The sequence below is a fragment of the Pongo pygmaeus genome, chromosome 1, assembly GCF_028885625.2.
Source record: "Pongo pygmaeus isolate AG05252 chromosome 1, NHGRI_mPonPyg2-v2.0_pri, whole genome shotgun sequence".
Taxonomy (NCBI): domain Eukaryota; kingdom Metazoa; phylum Chordata; class Mammalia; order Primates; family Hominidae; genus Pongo; species Pongo pygmaeus.
The window spans coordinates 161,004,701-161,019,382 of NC_072373.2; positions in this window are offsets into that span (position 1 = coordinate 161,004,701).

Sequence of the window (14,682 nt, forward strand, 5' to 3'; positions counted from 1 at the left end):
GATCCATAAAAGGACATGGTGTTGAAAGGTATCATTGAGGTTACGTGATGAGCGATTGATGGTTTTGTAAATACTTGTTTCACCACATGGAACAACCACTTTGGCTGAATTTTGTTTTCCCCAACTGATGGCATCACTTTTGTATTTCAAATTTAGCAGTTACTTCTGGTTGATTCCCCCACTCCCCATCATCTCTTTGCTTCTGTAAGAAAACAAGATTTCTTTCCGTCCTTCAGAGTTTATCTTATTCTCTGTGACCCCTCTGCTTTTTAAAATAAATCATATAGCTATATTACTTGCTTTTGTTTCCGCCACTGAGAAGCTTTCTGTGTCATTGCTGACACCAAGAATTTTGTAGTCTGATGAATTGTAGCTGTGTGAAAATGTTTTGCTTTTATGACATGAACATGTATTCCTGGGTATGCAAATGGAATTAGGCTTGCTAGGTTGAATCAGGGCTTGTTTTAAAATAGTGGAAGAAATAATCAGAATTTACAGGAGGAAACGGTCAGAAATTTGAAGTCTAGAGACATGAGTTTGAATCCTTGGCACAGTGATTTGTGGGAAATTGGACAAGTTAATTAACCTTTTTGAACTTTAGTTTTATCACTTATAAAGTGAGAATATTGCTGTATTTTTTAAATTTTAAGATGATATCAAGCAGACATGTCAGCAACTTAATAGCATTTCACAAAATATGATAAATTATATCAACTGCAATGCAGACACCAATTATAAAAAGTCAGCCATAAATAGATGTTTCATTAATAGTATTATCAAAACTTAATAATGCCTATTTTGCAAGGTGTTGTAATGAGAAAAGTTATTTCATAGTAGACATGTATGTTATGTAGGTGTGCATGGCACATAGTAAGCATTGAAAAATGGTGGCTATTATCATTATTTAACTGAAACATCAGCTATTGCTATTGTTTAAAATGTACATTTTAAAGAGAAAGCATGCATGAAAAAAGAAAAACAAAAAAAACAAATAAAAAACCTAAGTGAACCCACACACTCAACATTATGTCTAATGTCCTTCTCGAATTTCTGTACAACCCTGTGTGTTTATGGCCTCTTGAATATTTCCCGTTCTAAGCTTTTGCTGCTCTTGATCTCTGACTCACGTCTTATTTAACATGGCTGTTCTCTTCTCTCATCTCTGGTTTTCCTATAATTTTTCTGCCCATTCATTCAGGTTTTTGTGTGTATGGCTGACTTTATTAAATGTTTAGAGTAACTGGGTTGTATTATCCTAAAATATTTAAAATAATGGAAACTGGTCATTTTGGTTTATCTGATCCACTTGCTGCCTGGCCACCAGAAGTTTTCCCTTCGTTGTGCTCCTCATCAGACTCTGGTTCCCACCATGTTGCTGATCTGTTCTTTCACCAGCACCCTCTTCACTTTCCACTTTCTCCATTACTTAACACTTGTAATTTCTTATGCAGAGTACATTTTTTTCTCTGTGCATATTTATTTTATCCTTTTAACTCATGTACTTAGAGTCCCACCTTCTACATGTAAAGGGATAACCAAACAATATATTTTCTTCTTACACACAAGTCTGACACTAGTTATCCATGTATTTCCCAGATAGCTAGAGTTCATGCAGGATGTATTTAAGGATGTCTGAAATGTTAAACTCAATCTTTCGTCTATACTTTACCTGCACTCATGCAACAGAATGTGGCTAGAAGGAAACAAAAACCATACTAACTAATCTCCCTTTAGATTCATGAGGATGAATCTGAAGTGTGCCTTTAATGCTGTCTGGAAATCATACTGTTTTCTTACTCTGTCTACTGTCTCCATTCTCCTAAATAACCATTTGACACTTTTCTCTCTCTCTTAAACAACATAACACCAACCATTCTCTTTCATTTTCGGCCTGGGCTTTGCCTCTTGGTCAACTTATCCAGACTCATGGCTTTAAATGTTACCTATATGCTGATGCCATGCACACACATGCGTACACAAACATACACATCTAAGATCGTCTCTTCTCCTACTGCTTTCCCTCAAGCTTTCTTATAATTAAGAACCAGCATGGTATCTCCACTTGAACACCAAATAGGTATCTCAGCCTTATATCAAAAATTGCTGCCTCCTCATCATCCTCCACAACCTGCTTTATTGATTGCATTCTAAATCTTAGTTGATGGCAACTTCTTTCTTTCAGTCATGCAGACCTAGTCTTAAAATCATCGTTGTAAAATCATTTAAAATCATTTTTCTATCACATCATTTCCAAATAGCAAATTCTATATCCAGAATTCAACCACGTCTTAGAGCCTTTGCTGTCACCTCACATCGTCATTATAAACAAAGGACGTGGGGAAAATATAGGAGACTGATCTTGAAAATATGGGTGACAATTTTTTTTATTATTATTATACTTTAAGTTTTAGGGTACATGTGCACAATGTGCAGGTTAGTTACATATATATACATGTGCCATGCTGGTGTGCTGAACCCATTAAGTCGTCATTTAGCATTAGGTATATCTCCTAATGCTACCCCTCCCCCCTCACCCCACAGTAGTCCCCAGAGTGTGATGTTCCCCTTCCTGTGTCCATGTGTTCTCATTGTTCAGTTCCCATCTATGAGTGAGAACATGCGGTGTTTGTTTTTTTGTCCTTGCGATAGTTTACTGAGAATGATGATTTCCAATTTCATCCATGTCCCTACAAAGGACATGAACTCATCCTTTTTTATGGCTGCATAGTATTCCATGGTGTATATGTGCCACATTTTCTTAATCCAGTCTATCATTGTTGGACATTTGGGTTGGTTCCAAGTCTTTGCTATTGTGAATAGTACCACAATAAACATACGTGTGCATGTGTCTTTATAGCAGCATGATTTATAGTCCTTTGGGTATATACCCAGTAATGGGATGGCTGGGTCAAATGGTATTTCTAGTTCTAGATCCCTGAGGAATCGCCACACTGTCTTCCACAATGGTTGAACTAGTTTACAGTCCCACCAACAGTGTAAAAGTGTTCCTATTTCTCCACATCCTCTCCAGCACCTGTTGTTTCCTGACTTCTTAATGATTGCCATTCTAACTGGTGTGAGATGGTATCTCATTGTGGTTTTGATTTGCATTTCTCTGATGGCCAGTGATGATGAGCATTTTTTCATGTGTCTTTTGGCTGCATGCATGTCTTCTTCTGAGAAGTGTCTGTTCATATCCTTCACCCACTTTTTGATGGGGTTGTTGGTTTTTTTCTTGTAAATTTGTTTGAGTTCATTGTAGATTCTGGATATTAGCCCTTTGTCAGATAGTAAGTTGTGAAAATTTTCTCCCATTTTGTAGGTTGCCTGTTCACTCTGATGGTAGTTTCCTTTGCTGTGCAGAAGCTCTTGAGTTTAATTAGATCCCATTTGTCAATTTTGGCTTTTGTTGACATTGCTTTTGGTGTTTTAGACATGAAGTCCTTGCCCATGCCTATGTCCTGAATGGTAATGCCTAGGTTTTCTTCTAGGGTTTTTATGGTTTTAGGTCTAACGTTTAAGTCTTTAATCCATCTTGAATTAATTTTTGTATAAGATGTAAGGAAGGGATCCAGTTTCAGCTTTCTACATATGGCTAGCCAGTTTTCCCAGCACCATTTATTAAATAGGGAATGCTTTCCCCATTGCTTGTTTTTCTCAGGTTTGTCAAAGATCAGATAGTTGTAGACATGCGGCGTTATTTCTGAGGGCTCTGTTCTGTTCCATTGATCTGTATCTCTGTTTTGGTACCAGTACCATGCTGTTTTGGTTACTGTAGCCTTGTAGTATAGTTTGAAGTAAGGTAGTGTGATGCCTCCAGCTTTGTTCTTTTGACTTAGGATTGATTTGGCGATGTGGGCCCTTTTTTGGTTCCATATGAACTTTAAAGAGGTTTTTTCCAATTCTGTGAAGAAAGTCATTGGTAGCTTGATGGCGATGGCATTGAATCTGTAAATTACCTTGGGCAGTGTGGCCATTTTCACGATATTGATTCTTCCTGCCCATGAGCATGGAATGTTCTTCCATTTGTTTGTATCCTCTTTTATTTCCTTGAGCAGTGGTTTATAGTTCTCCTTGAAGAGGTCCTTCACATCCCTTGTAAGTTGGATTCCTAGGTATTTTATTCTCTTTGAAGCAATTGTGAATGGGAGTTCACTCATGATTTGGCTCTCTGTTTGTCTGTTGTTGGTGTATAAGAATGCTTGTGATTTTTGTACATTGATTTTGTATCCTGAGACTTTGCTGAAGTTGCTTATCAGCTTAAGGAGATTTTGGGCTGAGACGATGGGGTTTTCTAGATATACAACCATGTCGTCTGCAAACAGGGACAATTTGACTTCCTCTTTTCCTAATTGAATACCCTTTATTTCCTTCTCCTGCCTAATTGCCCTGGCCAGAACTTCCAACACTATGTTGAATAGAAGTGGTGAGAGAGGGCATCCCTGTCTTGTGCCAGTTTTCAAAGGGAATGCTTCCAGTTTTTGCCCATTCAGTATGATATTGGCTGTGGGTTTGTCATAGATAGCTCTTATTATTTTGAGATACGTCCCATCAATACCTAATTTATTGAGAGTTTTTAGCATGAAGGGTTGTTGAATTTTGTCAAAGGCCTTTTCTGCATCTGTTGAGATAATCATGTGGTTTTTGTCTTTGGTCCTGTTTATATGCTGGATTACATTTATTGATTTGCATATATTGAACCAGCCTTGCATCCCAAGGATGAAGCCCACTTGATCATGGTGGATAAGCTTTTTGGTGTGCTGCTGGATTCGGTTTGCCAGTATTTTATTGAGGATTTTTGCATCAATGTTCATCGAGGATATTGGTCTAAAATTCTCTTTTTTGGTTGTGTCTCTGCCCGGCTTTGGTATCAGGATGATGCTGGCCTCATAAAATGAGTTAGGGAGGATTCCCTCTTTTTCTATTGATTGGAATAGTTTCAGAAGGAATGGTAGTAGTTACTCCGACAATGTTTTGATGCCTAGTAGAACATGATGGGGGAATGAAGGAAGGGAAGGCAGTCTGAATAAAGGAGACAATATATGTATGTAGCATAGCGCATGCAAAGTTTGTTTCATTTCCCTCCAATTCAGTGTAACTTTGAACAAGTTAATTTAAAAGAAATATGCTCCATAGATTAGGGACCTCTGTTTATTGTAGTCATTGCTATATCCTTCATTCTAAGAACAATATGGGGCACATAGCAGATTGACAGTGCTTCTTCGTAGAGTGACTTGATGAACTAATTATAACAAGAGTTTTTGCCAAGTGAATTGTAAGGCCTTTTCCAGTTTCACTATCCTAACTTATAAAGGAATCTTTCAAATTGATATAAGAATTTTATAATGATCAGCACAGCTCCAAAAGAAAATGGCTGTTTGAGGAGTTGATTATTTCCCTATCCAGCAGGGGTTTCAGTGTTTAAGGATCTATATGACTACTTCTCAAGACACTGTACAAAGCATTTTTTAATTTGATCAGAGGTTATACTAATGCCTATCTTAATTCTGATGTTCTGAAAATGACTCTTTTGAAAAAAAATGCAGTCCTCTCAGAAGCCATACATTTAATTTTTTAAAAATCTAAGCTTTAGCTAGCATTGTGCCTCCTTAGGATAGATCTCTGGTTGGTCTATAGTTTTATAGGCTGTTATTGTCAAACGCATAGACTGGATTCAGTCTACCTTTTATGGCAATATAAAGTAATTAAACTGCAACTTAGGCTTAAAAGAGAAATTCAGAAGAAATTTAAAAACACAAGCATGGTTCTGTGTGCTTTAAACTTTCTCAAGAGCTAAGGAATATATGTATATGTATATGTATATGTATATGTGTATACACACACACATATATGTGTGTGTGTGTGTATATATATATATATATATATATATATATATACACCCATTCAAAAGAAGGACAAGTTTTATTTTGTGGAGTTTAGATGTGCTACTAGTATGTAATATGTATGTACTCTATTAACAAATAGTACTTATGATGGAATCTCAGAAACATTGTGTTTTAAACTTAAAAACCTCTCAAATGAGCTGCCCCGCTCAACCTTCCCTGCTATGAACATGCCTTGATTGTTGCACAGATTATTTTATTATGCAGGTATTAAGCCTAGTACCCATTCATTATTTTTCGTGATCCTCTCCCTCATTCCCCCTCCACCCTCTGAAAGGCCCCAGTGTGTGTTGTTCCCCTCTGGGTGTCCATGTGTTCTCATCAGTTAGCTTCTACTTATAAGTGAGCATATGTGGTATTTGATTTTCTGTTCCTGTGTTAGTTTGCTAAAAATAATGGCCTTCAGCTCCATCCATGTCCCTACAAATGACATGATCTTGTTCTTCTTTATGGTTGCATAGTATTCCATGGTGTATATGTACCACATTTTCTTTAGCCTATCACCGATGGACATGTAGATTGATTTACCTATGTAACAAACCTGAACTTGTACCCCTGAACTTAAAAGTTTTTAAAAAGTGCCTTGATTACCAAGGATGGCCCACAGGACCAGACTGCATTCTGAAGCAGGAGCCCCCGGTTCTGCCATCTGCTACATGAGACAGGTGGATAGCTTTTTTAGGACTATTTCTACTTAGAGCTCTGGGCTGTCATTTCATCCAGTCCAGTCCTCACAAGTCCTTCAATATTATGCTCTGCTCCACATCTTTGTACAGCCTTCTACTCCCTCCATGCCTGTTTGCTGAGGATCTTATGGCCGAGGAAACTTTAACAATTGCACATTTTTTATTTCTACTGGAACTCACCCCTACCAGGCAAGTAGGATAGAATCCTTTAAAAACTTTTGGTGCCCCATCTTTTGGCTTTGTCCTTTCAACACTAAATTACAGCCAGTTCCAATATGTTATACTTACTTTTCTCTTTGAAGTATCTTGGGTGAATTGTAGTTTATCAGTAATGAGTATGGGCTTCAGAAAGAGACAGACCCGTGTTATTAATCCTGCTGCAAATTACTGGTTTTGTAAACTTGAGTTCTTTAGGTGACCTCTTTAAACCTCTGTTTTCTCATCTTTACAATGAGAATCATAGTATCTGATTCATAGCTTATATAGGATGATTGAGATCTTGTGTAGTAAGCATAATGTACCACGTCTGGCATACACAGTGAGTACTTTATAATTGACAGTAATTATTATCCAAGGAAGCCCACTCCTCAGTGAATACTGATTATATAATACCAGCTGATGGATAGGATTGAGTGAATGGCCTCCATCCGATTTTATGTAGGATCTACTTAATTTTTTTCCATTGAGGATTTCACTTCCAGTCTTTTGAAAGGATATAAGGAGTTATCTTCCATGGCACTCTCATGATTCAATTTTTTTTCCCCATATGTCCTCCTTGCCATCATTTCCACACAGAATTATAGCAAAGAAGGAAGTTTGTGATCAATACCATTTCTCTTAATAACGCTTATACATATTGAAAAACTAGTTTCTGAACTATTTGGTCACCAATATGAAAGATTTTGAGTTATAGCTTTACATTAAAAATAGAGTTTAAGAAAAATAAAATAAAAAACATTGTATACAATGTTCTCTAATTGAAGATATTCAGTTAACTTGTCACTCTGTGAGGAGGTTTCTTGGAACTACTCAGTTGTCTCAGGAGACAGATAACTAGAATATTATCCTGCTGCCACTGCATAGGAAGAGAATGACTGATGGGTCCCTGGGGCTATACACTGATACTCTGCAATGCCAGAAATAGGATGCAGAGGGGCCAGTGACACGGTGAATATCCTTATATCAGAGTCATGCTATTTTCTCCTGTGCTATGGAAAGAGAGCAGAAAGTATGTCTTACATCTGGGTCTCCAGGTAATACCATTGCCAGTTGCCGCAACCTAAGTTTCTCCCAGAATTCCACACTAGTGAACCCATGCCATCTTTTATTCATTCTGCAAATATTTACTGAGTGCCAGCTGGTTGTCAAGGATATAGGGACAAACAAAGCAAACAGAATCCCTACCTTCAAGGATGTTATATCTTTGAAGACAGATAAAATAAGAAATAGAGTTGCTAGAACTTTCATAACAGGGAACATTGACTTTATCAGGGGAATTGGGGCCAGGCCTTTAATTCTCTACTCCTTTGATTTTTATTTTCTCTCTACCCGCTCACTCACATCTTCCCCAACAAAGGAATGGCTGACTGGATGGTGCAGTGCAGTGGGGTCAGGCAGCGCATGCTCAACCTCCCTGGCTCTTTCTTTTGAATAAAAAACCTCCAGGGAGGGTTTACCATGATCACCACTTCTCTAATTGGTTAGTTCAGCACAGACTCTCTGGCGCTGCTGGGAGAAAGCCAGAAATGGTGAAGAGTTGGTTCAATTCAGGCATCAGCATCAGAGCTAAATCATATTTTCTAATCATTTCTATGGAACTAAAATTGAGCTGACATTTCTACATTCCTCCATCCAGCCTTATTTTGCAATAATTCTCAACCCAGAAGAGAAAATAAATGTTATTTATCAATATCTCTTAAAGCCCTTCATCTTGATGCCTTTGTCAGATATCAAAGAAATAGTTGCAAAAAACTTGCATTTAAGAATCAAATTAACCCGCTGGCAAATAGAGAAATTGAGAACTTGGGCTTAAACTGAGGAGGCATTGAAATAGATCAGGGAATTAGTCAATTTAAACTTGTGGGGCCTTGCCCTTGGTGACTGAGGATGGTGACACTTGGGAGATTGTAAGCTGGGACTGTGGGGATCTTTGTGACTGACTTGGATTTTTTTTAAGAAGGCACAACTAAAGGATCACATAATAGAGGAAAGAGTATCATTCTACCGGAACAGCACCTTAAGATAGGCAGAGCTTCGATACACGGGCTTTTTGACATTTTGGTGGGCAGAACAACATTTTTCCTGCATTTACTGAATTTCTAAGTAAAGATTATAGACAACTTTTAAATTCTAAAGGCAGCTAAGTGCATTGAGGATCACTGAACACTGATGTGTTTGTGTCAGGTACAGGGAAGGAATGTAGGTTCAGGAGCTCCACATTCTGTTCTTTATGTAGCTTTGATCATAGCACAGGGCTAACTGGGAAACATACCCTACCTAAATTCTAGGATTCATTTAGGTTGTCCATAAGCTCCTGGGTCATCATCCCCTCTACCAAGCTGTCTTAGGTTAGCTCTCTGATTTGTTGGTTACATAAGCCTTGACTATGGCTTTAAATTGGAGACTTATACTATGGTATTGACCACAGAAGTGTGTTAATTTCTGTTAAGTAACAATTAGTTAATATCTTGAAAGGAATGGGGGCTCTTCTTGGATTGATGTGGAGAAACAATTCCATGAATTTTTTGCAAACCCATGAGCTGAGAAGAAATGTATTCAGAATATTCAGCCTTTAGAAGTCAAGCTTGTCAAGCAAATCAAGGAGGGATAAATTGTCATAAAATATTTTTATTTTTTATTTCTGACTATTAGAACAGTAACAATAGAAAAAATAAAAATTCAAAACAATCTAAATGTATTAAAAGCATGATAGTTGTATTATCTCTGGGTAGGTAAGGATGATGAAATGTAAAGAATGAAATAGACAGTTGGGGTTTTAGAAAGAAGACTGGGGTTGCTTCTCTGAAGGGAGCCTGGAAAGGTAAGTGGAAAATGGCAGCCATCTTGGTGCTCACTGGGCCCAGGGAGCTCAGGGTTCAGAAGCACCGATAGCATTTACAATGCAGGAAACTGCATGTGATTTCCCAGCATAAACAAAAGTGGAGAAGACAGGTTTCAAGTGTCAAGGACTTTAATAGCAAGAGGCAGTGGCAATGACTGCTATGTCACAAGACAAAAATGCCTGCTCATAAGAAAAGAGTGGAGTCTATATTACTAGACAAAACATATAACATAACCCCCCACTCCTAAGTGCCAGGAATTTGGAATAAAATGCAAATAGATTTTGCATATGCCAGATGGGAAGAAAAGGCATGTCTAATAAGATTTGATGGCTGAAACTGCCACTTATGTCCAGTTCCAAAGTCTTTGAAAGAGGGCAGGAATGTCTCAAGTGCTATTCTCTGAGAGTTGAGATGGTTTGCAGGAGTGCATCCTTCCCCTAACTTTCTCTCTCTAAATGGCAAACATAGTGCTACAATTGAGCTTATGGGAGATTTTTCTTTAGTTTAATTTTTATGGGCTGTAGCCTTCCTGTAACTGACATGAGCTGCATGCAACCTGGCCAGACTCAAAGACAATATTTCCCTGTATGTCTCCTCTTTCCCTCAGTTACTGAATATCTGCTCTCATTTCCATTAACAATTACATGGACCTGGATAATACAGAGTACTGGGTTTTGGGAACAATGTTTCTACAGAGGCCAGACTTGACTTGAGTTTTTAAATTTTATAAGGTGAGGTTGATGTTATAACAGTCTTTTGTGTCAAAATATTAGAAAAATCATGGCCTATGAGAGGGTTTGTTCTGAATTATTTCCACTGTGAACATGCCGCAGAAACTATACTATTTAGCAGAAGATAGCCCAGGTGGCTATCTACCCTATCCCAACTCCACACAGTTCTCAAACTGGGGATGCCTCTGTGTTAAGATTAAGCAGAATAAGAAAGTGACTGATCATGACTAAGTGTATTTTGCACTTTGTTAGGTCTTAACATTTAGAAAAAGAGATGTAATCATTGGACTCCCTTTTTTACTCATGTTCTTCATAATAGATGATTTTATTCAAATTTACATTTTTTAGGATTATTCCTAGACAACATGGCTAGATATAAATCAGGATGTAAAATTAAATAAAGAATGTATGCTCTACTCAGGATTCAGAAGGAATTCCAAGTTAATTCAATTGTGACCCATTTCGGGGTCTTCTAGAGGGCAAAGCTACCCTGCCCACCAGTTGCCTGGAAGAATCACAAAAGATCAGTGGTCTATATGGTGAAGTGACTTCATGAAGATAATAGCATGATCATCCTTACCTCCCACTAATGAACTGACCACACCAATAGTTGACCATAGACCTAATGGACAATCTTATTAAAAGAATAAAAATCTGGTGGCCAGATTTTTGTCTGGTGGATATGCACTTATTTCACATTCCCAATTTTTCAAAGTCAGAGTGGAGAGCAGAGATAATTTCCACTCAACTCCCTTCAAAGGAAAGCTTTAGCAGAAAGCCTCCAAGTTTCTCTCCAGCCCCAAGGAAGGAAGAGTGACTTATCTGACTCATCAGTTAGGGAGAAAACACTCAACTCAGACTTTTTGTTTTGCCTCTTAAGGCCTCCAATTTGGGAGATTAGGTCAAATTCAAGGAGAGTAGAGGTCTATCTGGCTGCAAATTTATAATCATATTCTTTAGTCAATTTTGATTTCTTTCTGTTTGTCCTCTATGCCTTATTTCTCAACTGAATCCAAATTTAAGAGGTCAAGACAGGGTTTTTTTTTTTGTTTGTTTTTGAGATGGAGTCCCACTCTGTTGCCCAGACTGGTGTACAGTGACGCCATCTTAGCTCACTGCAACCTCCACCTCCCAGGTTCAAGTGATTCTCCTGCCTCAGCCTCCCAACCAAGTAGCTGGGATTACAGGCATTCGCCACCATGCCCAGCTAATTTTTGTATTTTTAGTAGGGACAGAGTTTCACCATGTCGACCAGGCTGGTCTCAAACTCCTGACTTCAAGTGATCCACCCACCTCGGCCTCCCAAAGTGCTGGCAGGGTTATTATTCTACTAAAACCCTAACTAGGACAAGACTAAAAAATTGGTCTTCCTAATGAAACTTTCAAAGATTTGAACAAATATCAGTTCGCTGGGCAAATAAATAGGTTGTTGGTGGTGGAAGTAGGAATTGTCTAGGCTAAGAGGATAGCATTGCAAAGGCATGGCACAGAGAACATATAATACAATCATGAGTCACCTAAGGACAGGAATATATTTTGAGAAATGCATCATTGGGCAATTTAGTACTTGTGCAAACATCATAGACTATACTTACACAAACCTACATGGTATAGCCTGCTACACACCTATGCTATATAGTATAGCTTATTGCTCCTAGACTACAAACCTGTAGTCTAGGAAGTATTTGTGTATCTCAACATAGCTAAGCATAGAAAAGGTACAGTAAAATTGTGGTACAAAAGATTTAAAAAATGGTATACTTGTATGGGGCACATACATGACTGGAGCTTGCAGGACTGGAAATCTCTCTGTGTAAGTCAGTGAGTGAACTGTAAATGAATGTGAAGGCCTAGGACATTACTTACTGTATACTACTGCAGACTTTGTAAATACTGTTTACTTTAGACTTTGCTAAATTTATTTAAAATGTTTTTTTCTTCAATAAATTAACCTTAACTTACTGTAACTTTTCACTTTATAAACTTTTTAATTTTTTAAACTTCTTAACTCTTTTGTATAACACTAAGCTTAAAATACAAACATTGTATGGCTGTACAAAATAATTTTTCTTTATATTCTTATTCTATAAGCTTTTTCCTATTTTAAAAATTGTTTATTTATTTTTTAAACTTAAAAAAAAACTAAGGCACAAACACACACATTTGTCTAGGCCTACACAATGTCAGGATCATCAATATCACTGCCTTCCACCTCCATATCTTATCCCACTGGAAGGTCATCAGGAACAATAACACACATGGAGCTGTCATCTCCTATGATAATAATACTTTCTTCTGGAATACCTCCTGAAGGACCTGCCTGAGGCTGTTTTGCAGTTAACTTTTTTTTTTAATAAGTAGAAGGATCATAGTAAAATAATGATAAAGAGTATAGTACAGTAAATACATAAACAAGTAACATAGTCATTTATTATCATTACCCAGTATTATATACTGAAGATAATTGTATGTGCCATGCGCTATACTTTTATATGATTGGCAGTGCAGTAAGTTCATTTACACTAGCATCACCACAAGCACATGAGTGATGCGTTGCTCTATAACATTAGGATGGCTATGGTGCCGTTAGGTGGTAGGAATTTTTCAGCTCCATTTTAATCTTATGGCACCACCATCATATATAGGGTCTTCCATTTATTGAAACATCATTGTGAGCCACATGACTGTATATTTAATGAACTAAGCTGAATATGGTTGGACTACAAAAGGTGGAGTGTGAGTTGCTTTTAATGAAATTGGAACTGTATACAGGAGAAACACTGTATTCTATGTAGCTATGGATTTAAGACATTTGTCCAAAGGCAGGTTTGCCAGATTAAGCAAATAAAAATATAAGATTACCAGTTTAATTTGAATTTGAGATAAAAAACAAAAATTTTTTTAGTACAAGTATGTGTCATATAACACTTGCAATATATGGGGCATACTTATACTGAAAAAGTATTCATTGTTTATTTGAAATTCAAATTTAACTGGGTGCTCTGTATTTTATCTTGCAACTTTTCCTGTATTTTACCTTCACAACATTTCCTAAGGGAAATGGCAAAACACTGAAGGCTTGAAAATGTTGAAGTAATATGATGAGAAATTAGAGAGAAAGAAAACTAGTCATGCAGCAAAAGGCAAATATCTCTTTCCAAGTGTTCAAGTTTCTTAAGGGCCCCTTTTCAATATGGTCTCATCATAAAACCAATAATAATAAAAACCTGCTATATTTTGCAACACATGGTACTACTGTAAATACAGCCTGATGAAGATAAATTGCAGTCTCAATAATACAGCAAACAAGGCTGAGTTTAACAAAAAATAGGAATTTGGATTATCTCTCTTGGCATTCATGTTCTGCAGAGAAAAAGGCAATGCACAAAAGTGACTGACAACAATTTCACTTGCAAAACTGAGCACACTTATTTGGCCTCCTTTGAAATCTAACTTCCACACCTCCCCAGTCTTCTACAAAACCTGTGTTTATTGTGCCTGACTTTTCAGAACGCCATGACTTCTGCTGAGTTCATAGTCATCTCTGACTCACAGCAAGGTGTTTCAAGTGGACTGACACTGCAATTACTAAAACATGATCCATCAAGGGAAAAACAGCATCCCATGCTACCTGCAAAAGAAATGGGCACATTGCCAGTGAGCAGAAACTATTCTCCTTATTTAATATGCATTTTCTCAACACAGATTCTTATTTTTCATTATGACTCCACGTGTTTCCTAAATATCTCTGTGCTCCTTTGCTGTAAACTTTTCCTTGGGAGTTCTCTCATATAGCAATTGTTAGAGTTCTAATTGCAACTCTCTAGGACTCAGTAATGGTCAAATTGGAATGAGTTGCTCTCACCTACCGATCGGTCAATTTATGGGCTTGCAACTGTGTGAGTACACGTATCACTAGGAAACCAGGCTCTCCACAGGAGTTCAATAATCATGAGTGGTTGGGGCAATGTTAAAATAAAAGAGAAAAGGCTAAGGATAAAGTTTGAAAAAGCATTTGACTTTTATTTTCCCTCCACAGAACAAGAAATGTGGCTCCAGTACAAATAGGTATTTTAAAACACCTTTCTACCCCAAATTTTTAACATGCGCTATTTCCAATGTTCAATCTGTCCATTCAGTCCTAGCCTCAATATTACAAAAATGAAACTGAGGTATAGAAAATCTGACCTGAGTAAGTGGCTAAAATCACTACCTTTTGGGCCAAGGCAAGACCTTGCTAAGTGAAATAGCATTCAGTAAACCAATATCTACTCTGGCTAATGTTTGATGAATGCTTACT